Raw genomic sequence first — 13,982 nt, forward strand, 5'->3', positions numbered from 1 at the left:
GGAAACAAACATATTTTTGGCATATTTTGTGATAAGTAAACATTACAGTGCTGTTTTGCGCTCATAAGTATTGCCAGTACTTTGAAATGACTCCTAACTGACAGCATCTCCCAAACGGCCAAAACATACACTGGATGGTGTAATCTTACTGCTAATTGTCCTCAGTAATTCTAAATAAACAAGAGACTTGGGATCTGAGTTTGTTCTGCGTGATACACCAAATTCTATCAGCACAACAACGGATAATCCAAGCATCCTGTCGGCCTATGTTACACCATCTGTTACAGACACACACCTCTAATGACTGTCTCTCTGCTCAGGTTAAGGGGGATCAGTCCCCTCTCCTGTGGCTGACAAACATCTCTGAATAAAATCTTGTCTGTCGTTTACAGGCTTTGTGTGGGTTATTGTTGCCTTCATCTCATTTTCTGGACTGTTGTTCGCTCTTCTTTGACCTAAATCAGAGTTTGTTGTAAGCTGCTTTTTCATCTCGACAGGAGGACAAACTCTAAAAGTTGGGCTTTTCTTTGTTTCTGACCGCTGATACACTCAATTAAGATTGAGCACTAGCTTTTAAGAATCAATGTGTTCAACTCCTATTATAGCACGCTTTCTGATCTCTATCCTAAAGATATAAATCTTACTTTCAACACTTTGTAGTGCTTGAGTAAACAATAATAAAAGTATGAAGCAAAAAAAAAGAATAAATGAACACTCAATCCCCTTATTTGACTTGTCTGGGTTTGGGTTGTTTGGGCTGCTTTGGTAAGACACGGATAAAGAGACTAGATGCTTACATTTGGTTAAGAAAACAAAATAAATATCACTAAATATCACTACACTCTTTTCTAGAGTCAAATTATAGATTATACTGATATTGGTAATTGGTATTGGATATTGGTTGATATTCACCCAGAATAAGTACAGCTAATAACAAATTGCAAATGGTTGCAAAATTGCAAAATCACTAATGAACTGCTGTGCAGAGTGCACTGACAAAACATCCATATTACCGGATATCAGTCACAGTGAAATTGTGCATTTGGAAACTCATATTGGTGCCAAATTAGTGCGTTATTAATATGTAGTTTCCCAATCTTGTGAGTGTGGAATTCATCAAAATGGTTACCAATTTCAATTTAAATTTCCAATTTAACCGAGATGTAAAGTTTCTGTATTTTCTTCATGGTTTTGTTGACCTGGAAAGGACAAAATCCCAAGTTCATTGAAAGAAATAACTTGCATGAGCAGGCACACTCTCAGATGTACCCAGGCTCTCACACACAGACAGAGCCGCACCAATGATTTCAGAGCATCTGACTAATTGTCTGGATGACAAGGCTGCAACTAATGTGGAATAAATATTATTAGCTTAAATGATTTTGCTCATATCAGTCATTAACATGAAACAAAGAGCTGATCCTCATCAAGCCAATTTACTGTGGAGCTGTACTCGTCTGGGTTCAATGTAATGGAAAAATTGAATATTAATAAAGTTGAGTTTTTTCCATTTCACCCACCAGAGGACTGAGAATTCACAGTCGGGACAAGAGTGTCATTATTAAGTCAAATGTAGTGATTTCAGTTACATACTTTATGAGTGAGTGAGTTTTCCATGAAGCTGAAATTCACTGAAGCGGTTTCAACTCAGCCAGAGCACATACTCTAGGGCTGATTACTACCACTTCTCTCTGATTTCTTAGAAAACTAGTGATGTAAAAACGGCACCTGCAGAAGGTACTGGTATTCAACCTGTGAGGTTCAGAGTACATTTGAAAAAATATATATACTAATATGCAACAGAAAACATGCCTTACAAGAAAAGTAAAGCCACATGGATAAGATTTTTTTAGTCAACATATGAAGAAATGTTTTAAATGAACATAGATGTGAAGTCAAAAAACTGCAAAATACTCCCTGACTACATGTTTTGATTGTTTTCTGTACAATTTGCTCTCACGATCCAATCTTTTCTTGTAGCAACTAAAACATGCTTCTCTTTTATGATTATGAACTACAGGTGTTCAAAAGTAGCAAAAGAACACAGTGACATGAGACAAAACTTAACCAAACCATGATTTTTCTCTCACCTTTAACAAAGTGATTTTTGTATTTTCATCCAAACTACACGTCAGAGGCAGAATGCTGTACTCGTACAGCACAATGGGGCACAAAAACGTATCACTTAGACTAGAAAAAAAATGTTGCCAGTGAACAAATTCCAGGCATCTATTACATTTCCTCCAAAAAGTAATTTGGCAAAAGCATTTAGTATAAAAGCAGAATTTTTAGGATACTGGGTTACAAAGTGAGTCGCCTGGAAGAATACCTTTTAAGAATATTCATATAGTCATATATAGTCACTTAAAATATGACTGTAATTTAACCTCTTAGATTACAAAACAGTTGGTGCATATTTATGCTCCATGTATCTCATTTAAATACGTTAGAATAATATCAAGACTCAGAATGAGCCCCCTATTTCTCTCTCTCCATCACAAATCTGCATAGCATAACAAAACCACAGGGCTTTCCTCCTTAACACAACGAATCATGCCAATCTCCCATGATGCATCATTAATTGAACCCATCCAGACTCGTCTCCCCTGACCAGGACAGTGTCAGTTCCTCATCAGCTTTCAATAGATACCTCAGCTCGTGAATCAGTGGGACTATTTGACAAGTGGAAGTCCAAATGGGAATTTGATGACCTGTGCTTGTGTCAGCCAGTTGCGGCTGTAATTGGACCTGCCTGCCAATCACTGCCAGGTTTGTTAACAGTGAAATGACGACGCAGCTTTGGAATCCTGCCTGTGCGCTGTTGATGCTCCAAGATGGTGGATTGGGAATGCCGGTCAGTGCCAGAAAAGAGAACAGGTGCTGACTCCGCTGATTTGGCGTGTTTCATGATAGTTGCACAATGGGCTCATTACAGTTAATGGCCCAGGTTTGTTTCATGAGGGAACATGTTTGGCTGGATATTGAGTTAAGGTTCACATTAATTTGTGCTGCAACGTCAGTGCAACTGAAATAATTTGAATATTGTTCAGTGATGCTTGCTCTCTTTTTCGTCAGAATTTAGTATAGCCTTGTTACTTTTAATATGTACGTATGTGTGAACATGTTACTGTTTTAGGACCGTTTACACTTTACGACTGACGACTTTTCTGACTGAAATTAACCTGCAAAAACAATGTGACATCTTCCCAAATTTGTAAGATTCAGGTTTCAAATCTATAGTATCTTAAAGGGATAGTTCAGCTTTTTTGAAGCGGGATGGTATTAAGTACTTCGGTGGTTTATATTGCAGATAAAGGTTGGCACACACCCAGTTTGGAGAAGCAGACAGTACCCTCACAGACACAACAATGAACTGCTGTGGTGAGGGTCAGCAGAAAAAAAAAATCTGTCAGTTGACGTGTACCCTATATTTGTAATACTTATACGGCCAGTTGCTCTCTTCAAAGCTCCCAGACTCTTTTGACAAAAACAGTGATTTTACCTCTCAGAACATGAGAGTTGCTGGAACACGGCTGTCTTGCTCAGTCAGTTTGTTTGTGTTATTCTGTGACTTTGAAGGACTAAGAGTTGGTGCTGTAGTTGTTCCTCCTGTTCATACCGGCTGTGGAGAGATAATTTACGACCTCAGTTCTGATGTAAAAAATGAGGGGCAGTCTAAATTCAGCCTCAACTATTTAGTATGAAATTGCCTTTCTTCCTTTGCAGGAGAAACAGAAGGAATTTTGCACTAAAAAGACTAAATCTGAAAGATACATCCTTAACTCGACTAACTTAGATGTTAGATAATGCCTCATATTAGTTTTGACTGTAAATCAGAACGCATTTTTGTACTTCTGAGTCATTTCCGGAAAGGATCTCTTCTCAACTAAATGTGAACCTCTCCTTTAAATCATCTTGAATCTAACAAGACATATTTACCACACTGTTTAACATCCTGCATAATTTGTATCTGCTTTTTTTCTCCTACAATTTGTTAAGAATGATCACATTTACATTAAGTGAGACATTCAAATCTAAGATGCTCACATAAAATGTACATGCCATAATTAACAGGTGAATAAATTAATGAATGGGTAATGTAATTTTTATTAAATACTAGACTAGTCAGAATTTCTTGTGGCTCCGTTTGTTTCGTATTCTTACAGTTTGTCTTAAATCCTGGCTACAGTCCTGTACGTTGCTGGGGCTGCTCTACAAATTCAGCCATACAGCAAGTCCACAGTATACCAAACATTAACAGGCAAGAGAAGTAATTGACAAAAGTACCACTTCACTGACCCAGTTACCCCACCATGCATCAAAAGCAGAAACCTTATTGTTTCTGCACTTTATCTTCATCTTTTTCCTCCTTTCTCTGTCCTCATCTACTCTCCCTTCATCTCCTTTATATCTTCCAGGCTGCATCATTAATGTTCACCGCCATGCAGCCAGTGATGCTAATGTTGCAGCTGCTTTGATGCAGCTTTATGTCTGAGAGCACATGCTCTGTGGCAGCAGTTATCTGAGGGCACTGCCAGGAGTGCTACTATCTGAACAGTCAGGAAGCTACTATAGATAAGATACCATCAGCTCCTGTGAGGAAGACTCGCTACACGGATGATCACACTCCTTTACTTTCATTCACGACTGGATTTGAGTAAAAGAACAATTCACATCACTTTCCAGCCTCTTCCATCCCATTGTACTGTATGAGCACTTTATCATCCATATTCTAAATCTCCCTGTCCACTGGTGATTTGTGGTGAGTTATTTTTATTACATACTTCAAAATCCACCAAAAACTGAAGCTCCACAAGGAGTTGAGGACATGTTGGAACACACTGGGCCAGTAGCTCCTGGGCTGGAAAATCTTTTATTGACTTGCCTTCGTATCACTCAAAACTGAACTGCCTGCGCATAGAAGTGTGACTTTTACTTCGAACAGGACGAAAGATAACGCTGATGTGAGTCTTTACAGTGACTCCTAATACAGTTCTGTGAAGAATGGTTTGCTTACCCAGCCTCAGAGTAAGATAAGAAAGTTTTGAGTCGGTAAAGTGCCTTGCTAACTACACTGGAACAACACACACACACACACACAGATACAGAAAGGCATACTTGCATCGAGAAAATTCTGTAATTGTTTCCAATGTAGTCATAAATACATAAGCAAATCTGTTTCTTTTCAAAAACACAGGCGTCACAGACCAAGCCCCTTGACTAGAATCAATACAGTGAACAGTGTTTCCTTCAATGTACGGATATGTATTTGGAATTGTGTGTATGTCTGCCACCCATTTTTGAGCAGTGTGATACCCAGATTATCGGAGCACACATCGATTAATTGACCGACAGAAAATAAGGGTGTGCATTTCAAGCAAAAAGACCAAAGGCCAGTTTTTTTTTTACTGTTCACTGACATTTTAGAGACAATCCAAAAATAGGAACCACCCACCTGTCTGCCAATCCACTGGCACCATATGTTAACCACGACAGCACAACATCATCCAGAGCCTTCTCTAGAATGCTCCATGAATATCCTCACACCTGCCTTTCCCTTCTAACCCCTTGCACATATCAACTTGTGAAAAGGAGACTGTTCAGCTGATATCTAGGAATTTTGTTCCAGTGCCAGTGCTGTTTGTAGCCGGGAGCCCAACTACATCTACTTGCCACTGCCTCTCCCCCAGTTCCCTCCCCACCAGAGAAATGACTCTCAATGCTCAGATTGCAGGCATGCCAAAGTTCTCGTCTTCACCTGCGACCCGACCGGCAACACCTGCACCTGAGCTTGCTGGTGGTGGAGCTACATGGCCACATGGGCCCACAGCTCCCTGAACACCATGCTGCATTGCATTTCAGTTAATCCTTTAAATGATCTTCCAGAATTAATTTATCACAATCTAAATTAGATCGAAATTAGATCAAAAATGTCACTTTCCCAAGAAGCAACCACCATTAACATCATTTTGAAGCCAGTATCTTAGAGCCATAAGATGCAATTTATCTAATCGCAACACAGCAATTCCAAAAACCTGTCTAGATTGAAGTCAAAAGGAAAAGCCCCCCAAACACCACTTTGAAAACATGATTTTAATCAAGTTTTCATCACTTGAATTTAGGGTCTCAAAAGCTAATGTCATCTCGTCTGATGTGTGTCTTTGTGGCAATTTCGAAAATCATCCCTCAATTTGAAGGCTTTAAAAAGATTTAAAGTGGAGTTTAAAGTGGAGTTTGATTGGGAATGGCGTCACCTCGATTGCCTTGCCCGTCATATTGATCATGCTGATGGCTGATTACTCGAGCCAGCCATCCCCCAAATGTGTTTTCTGGCTCGAAACAAATTAAAAGATGGTCGGCCAGCAGTAGAAACAAACTCCAGGCTTCAAAATGTCCCTTTAAAAAGCTACTGGGGACTCTCAGGACCACTTCACTCTATTCGCTGATAAAGCTGATCATTACCAATCGGGGTGTGACCAGATGTGAAAACAGATGTGAAGCAAGGTTTGTGTCAATACTGAGCATGAAGTTGCAGTTTTCTGCTGTGTGTGATTCAGTGTTTGTTGTTTAGTCTCTGAGGCTGATGTGATGCCCTTCACATAACGTACAGTCTGTTATTGTCTCACATCATCTTGAAAGAGTAATTACACGCACATCACATAGGTACAAGGCTATGAGAAAACAGTGATGTCTGCACACTTGCTCCAAGCCACATATATCTGCCATATATCTATACTGCAGTATAAATGTATTACTCCATAATATCGTGCTGTAAGAACACATATATGGGAGCACAAGATTTTTTTTTCATATTGTCCACTCCAAGATGTAAGCACAAAAATCACTTGGTTAAAGTCAGGATACATCAGATCATGGTCGCGGTAACTGTAAAATCTATTAACGGAAACAATTAAAGACAGCAGTCTCTTATGTCACTACATACTATAGTGACCATCCGTCCACCCTTATGTTATTAATGCCGCAAAACCTCCTGTGTGGACTCAACATGACTTGTGCCTTGACAAGAGTCATAATTCACATGGCTGGTGAAGGTCCTCATCAGGTAAACAACTTTTGTCAGGAGCCAAATGCCTCCACCTCTGGTGTACAGCAGTTGAAACTCTTACCGCTCATACAAAAAGATTTTAATCAATGAACTAGTACTGCGTATGCACCTACCTCCTCCTCCACAGTTCAACTATAGCTCTCTAATGTTATACGACAGAGTTTAGTCCACATTTAGGAAATGTGCTTCATCTGAGTAAAACCAAAAAAAAGTCTATTATAATCGTTAATTTAAAACATCTTGTCCAAAAGAGCTCGTCAGTATCAGCTCAGCTCTAATTCAGACACCTCCATAACACCTTTAGAGGTCTGACAACAGTTGCTATAGATAGATCCATTAACACCAACCTGCAAAAAGCAACACAGAATGGATATTTTCATTAAAAATAGTCTCAGTTATTCTTTCTCTCGTGCAAATGTAGTGCGAAGTAAAGTGAGTCACATTGACGTAAGAAGCCATACACTGACTGACCTCAACATGAGTACCTATCCAGCCCGTGAAAGGAAGTGCTGCCTGCCTACCCTGTATTGTGGTTTCTAGGGTAATAAAAGCAAGAGCACTCTTCCGTCCTTACTGAATAGTCTATCATCTCTTACCCCTATAATATTCTTTCTTTTCTCCTCAGTAGCAAGCCTGCAAATGCACAATTACAGTTTTGTTATTACCAAAAAAAAATCTATCATAACAAATCTATAGTTGTAAAGATACAATTCTAAATGAAGACAATTGAAATTATAGCTGGAAATGTGATGAAACAGTGAGGCAGTTTCAATAAATAAAGGAATAGATAAATAAATAAATATCTCATTCATTATTATCTATAACAATACTAAGAACTGCTACAAATTTGGAAAAAATGATGTTAGATGTTAATATTGGTGGAAATTACAGGCAAGGATGAAACCAAATTATGAGGTCTTTGATGAATATTTATAGGAGCTGTAGTTTTTGTGTGCATTCAACTTTGATTATAAAACAGGTAACTCAAATTAAGCAATTTGATTGGTTCATAGCCATAATATAATTACCTTATACAACGGCTATGACATGCAATTCCTTCACACTATTCAGTATCACTCTGCGTCTGAGAAAAAGAAAAAAAAAGATCACTTGTGTCTATATAAGCTGTTTGATTGCCTGCGCTGTGTTCTTCAGTTGGCAGTTAGCACATGAATGAATAATGGCTTTTAGCATGATACAATCACAACACTCCACTGCCTGTCGTGAGCTACTGTTTAATTGCAATGGTCTCAATTTTTTAATAGCAAGTGCTAATGGGTGCCAGTTTTTCCAAGAGTACGGGCAGAAAACACCAGTTACTCATATATTTTTTCAGAAAGACAGATTAATAAATCCTCAATGAGAGATTGCAGTTATTGCTACAGAAGCTAGTGGAATACAGGGTAGCCAGCAGTAACCTCAGGACTTCAGACATCTATAGACCAGCTAGAACTCATGCAGGTGGAAAAAATTATCAACATTAAGTCGAAAGTGTTTAATCTAGTAAGCAGGGATATAAAGTCTAAAAGAGTAACTGTAAGAAAGAGTAAACGGTGCAGCAGCTAGCCCAACAGTAAAATCAGCCAAAGACTTATATGCAAAGACGCTGCATTGACTGCTCAGCCCATTGCTGCAATACGTCAACGTCGCCGTACTCTGCAAGACTGGCCTATGAGCACATACAAGTAAACTGGGGGGCTGCTGTTTTTCTAAATAAAAAACACTTTAAGATTTACATTTCTCAATAGATTTCAATTACTCTTTTTTAAATATATATTCAAGGGTTTCCCCCTAAAACTACTTGTTCAACTCCATGTAGATCATAAACCCTTGAATACAAAAATGAAATCAGTCAGAAATGTAAACGTTAGTGCCTTTCATGCAGCTTTACCATTTACTTGAAAATGCTTACAGGCCAGTCTTGCACAGTCCAATATAGCAGAAATGATGACGTACAATACAGTGGCCAATGTGGCGCTCATGTACTGTGAAGTGAAATGAAATAAACTTCAAACTAAAGTTACTTAGACTGCTGTAACAGTGATGCAGTAGCCCCTGACAGCTAGGAAAATGGCGAGCATGGTTAGCATTCAGCTGGTGATAGAAAAACTATATTCCATTAAATCAACAAACACAAAAGCTGTAAGGGAATAGGACCTACAATACTCTAACAATCAGATAGAAGTTGCTTGTCAGTATTCGCCACAGATCTAGCTGTCTACCAGCGGCAGAATGTTCAACTTAGACCAACTTCTGGTAATCAAATAGTTACCATGGTTACTGATTTTTTACTGAAATCTGAAGCAAGTGATCTCTAGTGTATTATGAATTCATCCATGCTACTCTGCGCTGAGAATAATACAGAATTAGTTTCTATAATGTACAACAAAGTCAGAACATTCCTGCCCTCGAGCAGTTTCATTAATGTACTGGAGAGGTTTCTGTCATGTGGAAGTGATGATTGAGCACTAACACTCTTGTACTGCATAACAGTGACAGCTGAACGAGGAAATTGTCTTTCTGATGATTTATAGAGCAGGAGCCTGGACTGAACAGAGTCTCTGCTACACGAACAGAAGGATACAAACATCAATATCGTCAAATGCCAACTGGCATGGGTGGTCTCGGCCTGCCCACTTTTTTATAACTGGACTCGCCACGCTCGTTAAATCTGGTGTTGGCTTCATTCATATCTTGACTCCGCTTTCTGTATAGATTCTTGGCCTGGCTCATCTCTCTCCCTATGGAACCTGCTTAAGTGTAATAAACCCAACATCACTAAAGCCAAACCCTATAGTTTATAATTCCCTTACCGTCTGGAGGGATTTTCTTAAAGAAAGGATTTGGTCGCCATGCTGACGTCTGTCTTTGGGTTTGGCGACTTCATCCCAGAGAGTAGGACCTCAAGTCTTTAAGACGTGGAAAGCTAGGAGTATTGAGGTTATTGGAGATCTATTTCAGGAAACTATTCTTACGGTCTTCTCCGCAATGTCAGCAACAGTTTGTGCATTTATGAAGTGACGCATTTGCAAATACCCAAAGAAGCGTTCCTAAGGTAGATCATACTTTTCCTGCATAGCCAAGCAGCTTAGTGGGATTTTAAAATCAAAATGAAAAATGATCCTATGCTTTTTCTGCTGGGGGTAACCCCTAAAGAATGGTCACTTCTCTCTCTGAAACCAGAACTGCAGGGTAAATATACTTCGTACCACAAACAGTTGATTCATCACAACAAAGAGATCTGCATTGTGTTATCACCTGGGAGGATCAGTGCTGTGCTTAATAAGTAATGATCAGTCATTTCTGAACATTGGTAGGTCACTAATTGACCTACAGTAGTAGAGAGTGTTACTTTATTGTCAAAGGGAGTTTATTTCTTAACCTGAAAACAGCAGAATCCAACAAGGAGGCACCGTGTACCGTTTCTAGAAAAGCAGCATCGAGTACAAGAGGACAGATATTTTGAGATGCAGAGAGAACTGTTCTGAATTAGAGCATACACCAGCACAAAATGAATAAACTTCAGCTATGGCACCAAAAAAATGTTGTTTAAGAGTGTTAATCCAATTTTCTTTTAATTTCAGAGTTTTACATTATTTCATTGTTAGAACTGTTGAGCTGATGGTTGACAGTTGGGGAAATAGCCTGAGTGCTATTTTGAGCAACACTCACTTGACAGTTCTGTGGCAACTGCGTAGATGGAGCTCGAGACATGCAGCATTAATTGAATAAAAATACACTTTCTATGCGCCTCTGACTCAGACATTTCACTGGAGGAGGAATATGTGGTTCATGTGTGTGTGTGGGGGGGGGGAGTCTGCTTAAAAATTAAAGCTAAAGTCATTCTAACTAGCACATTCAGAAATTAAACTGAGCAATTAGAACCGTGCTGGCCTCTTCACCTCGTGCTAATACTGTAGCAGCTATGACAGAAAGCAATGTACGCAAGTGTTGGTAATTTTATTTTCCATCTAATCTAGTGAGGAGGGACTTTGATCTCACACTGTAGATTGCTCACAAGTGATGAAAATGCAAATTACTTAAAATGGAACTGTTACTAAAAGTATCAGAGAACATATTCAGAAAGAGACATTAGTGAGATTAATTCACATAGTACACAGGCGGTGGGCTTTAAAAAAGCAGCCATTTGTGGGTTTTCAACCTCATTTCCCCATGTTAGTCATAAAGGGGGTGCATATCTATAATGTCCACAGCTCTTGCCATTATTGTCTGCATCACTCTATCCACCTGTAGCACCTGCAGCAATTTACTTCCATCATCCACATGACATATTGGATGCCTGAAGAGAGTAGATAGTTGAAGAACTGCAGGGGGGATTTGGCAGTTTTGTTCTTTCTCCTCCCCACAGCTCTGCCTGCTATCAGAAGTGAAAACAGCATTTACGACAGCCACATCATTTCCAGGCATGCAGGGGACATTATGGATTTGTACATATTTTAACATGTTGTCAGAGTCAAATTGGAGGATAGGAGACGGGACTGTCAAATGTGGTTTACAATTTCTGATTTTAAAAACTACATTTTAACAAATGGATGCTTGGTTTCTATGTGTGTCTCAGAAAATATGCTTTTTCACTTCCCTTCCAAAAAGTAGACAAGCAGATGAAAACCACTCTAATGTCTGCATGGTGTATACAAAGCATCCAAAATACATTGATGTGCCCATTAAAATTTCTAAAGCTTACTAATTGCACCTTGTTTAATCTGAACACAAAAAGAAGTTTAAAAACATGACACATTGTGGCTTCACTGTGAGGTTGTTATGCAACCAGTGCTATAGAGTTGCTAAGTGAAAGGAGATCCTGGTTCCAGAAAAAACATGCCTGAATTCCCGTTTCACAATTTTCTTCAAGGTGTGGTGGTGGGGTTTGATTTTATTATGTCATAAGACTATTGACACAGTGCACTTTCATCACACTCCCAAAATACAACCGAACAAAAAGACGCAGACGTAATCAATGATGAAAAATGTGCAAAAACATGAAATACAAAACACAAACTACAAACAACATATAACACAAAGCGTTATGCATAAAACCGAGGCATAAAAACACTAGAAGTTAAAATAACTCCAGTAATTAACTAATTTCCATAGTAGCCGTGACCTGCCCCAAATCCTAACAACAAACACTAAAAATATCATGCAAGTAAGTAATGCAGCAGGCACACTGTACTGTTCCTCAACATCAGGAGGATCTCTGTTAGGGGCAGCTGTGGCTCAGAGGTAGAGCAGGTCATCCACCAGTCAGAAGGTCAGCATCCCCTCAGGCAAATTGCAAAAGCAAGTGTGAATGTGTGTGAATGACAGACTGTACTTGTACCTTTTTAGTCTTTTTCAACAATATCCACCATTTCACACATCATTCATACAGGAGGAATCTGTATTATCTGATTGTGGATTCTGTTGACCTTGTTACGCCCTTATAGTACATGTTCTAACCATCAGTTTTCATTTTTGTAGTGTACCCATGAGCCTCTGCTCCATGGAGAGGAAGCCAGTCAAAGGTGCGAATAAGAGCTTCACCACTGCATCATCATCACTGATGACACATTTGTTATGAATTGGCACTATATAAATAATATAGTGCCAATTCATAACAAATGCTATCTCGAGACGCTTTCCATAAAGAGCAGGTCTAGACCAATGAGAATCATGCAAATACATCAAATTAATCAAAAAAGCTGAACTGCTTACATTTACATTTAGAAACAGTAAGAGACAGAAACTTTTCTTCATTTTCATGGGCCAAGGTGCAGTCTGAACAGAGGATATGCAGACTTTCTGTTGTCCTGATTACACAATGAGGAGTTTGTTGCTCCATTGTGAAACCAGGACAGCAAACAGACTTTGTTGAGTCGTAGTGAGGGAACAGCAAGCCTATTGAGACGGACTGGTGTTTATGGTCTGCCCATGTCTATTCATTTAAAATGCAGATTATATTACTAGTTTCCCCAACAGAATTATCTTTAGTTTCAGTACCCTGTTAGCAGCACAGGTATCAAGGCAAAGCAAATCTATTTGTATAGCACCTTTCAGACACAAGGCAATCCAAAGTGCTTTACAGGGACATAAAGCACAACAAAAACAAGACCCAGAAACATTAAATTGCATGTAAAAGATAATAAAAGCACAAGAAAATAAATAAAGCTTCAGAGAAGATGCGTTAAAAGACAATAAAAGCATGCATATAAAATCAGAATGTTACCTTTATGTACACAGGCTTGTATCTTCAACTTTTTATCAAAGAACCAGATATTTTCTGGTGTAGTTGTTCATATTTTGTACTGATGATTCAACCACCAGAGTTTCATTGTCACTGTTCCAGCTTTCTGTGACACAACAGTGTCTATGGAAAGAAATGAATTGGACCATTACTTCTGAAACCAGGGACATTTTAAAAATAGATCCTCCAACTTTGCTGCTCTGTATCCAGTGATGCTGTGCACAGTAATGCTGGGCGGACGGCCGATGATATCACACCACACAAATGGTTGCTTTTACATTACTGTTTGTGTGAGGATCAAACAAATGAGCTACAGTGGGTTAGTTAGTGAGCTTTAGGTGTTCGAAGGCCCTTTTTTTTTTTTTTAACTCTTCAGAGATCCAGGAAAGCTGTTTGTCACTGCTTCCCTGCTTTTCCGGTATTTATGTAAAGACTGTTTGCCTCCCCACTACAACCCCAGGCATAATGCATAGACATGAGAGTGGTGTCACTCTTCTCATCCAACTACTGAAAAAGAAAAAAAAGAACGCAAATAAGGATATTTCCCAAAAATATTCCTTCATGTGCATGGCAAATTAACGCCTGGGAGCAATAATAGTTATGTCACAAATGTTCCCCTTAGATTACAAGTGAATAGTATCCATAGTCGCAAGTCTTATCGTCCTAGAAACA

This window comes from Pempheris klunzingeri, chromosome 3 (genome assembly GCF_042242105.1).
Source record: "Pempheris klunzingeri isolate RE-2024b chromosome 3, fPemKlu1.hap1, whole genome shotgun sequence".
Lineage (NCBI taxonomy): Eukaryota > Metazoa > Chordata > Actinopteri > Acropomatiformes > Pempheridae > Pempheris > Pempheris klunzingeri.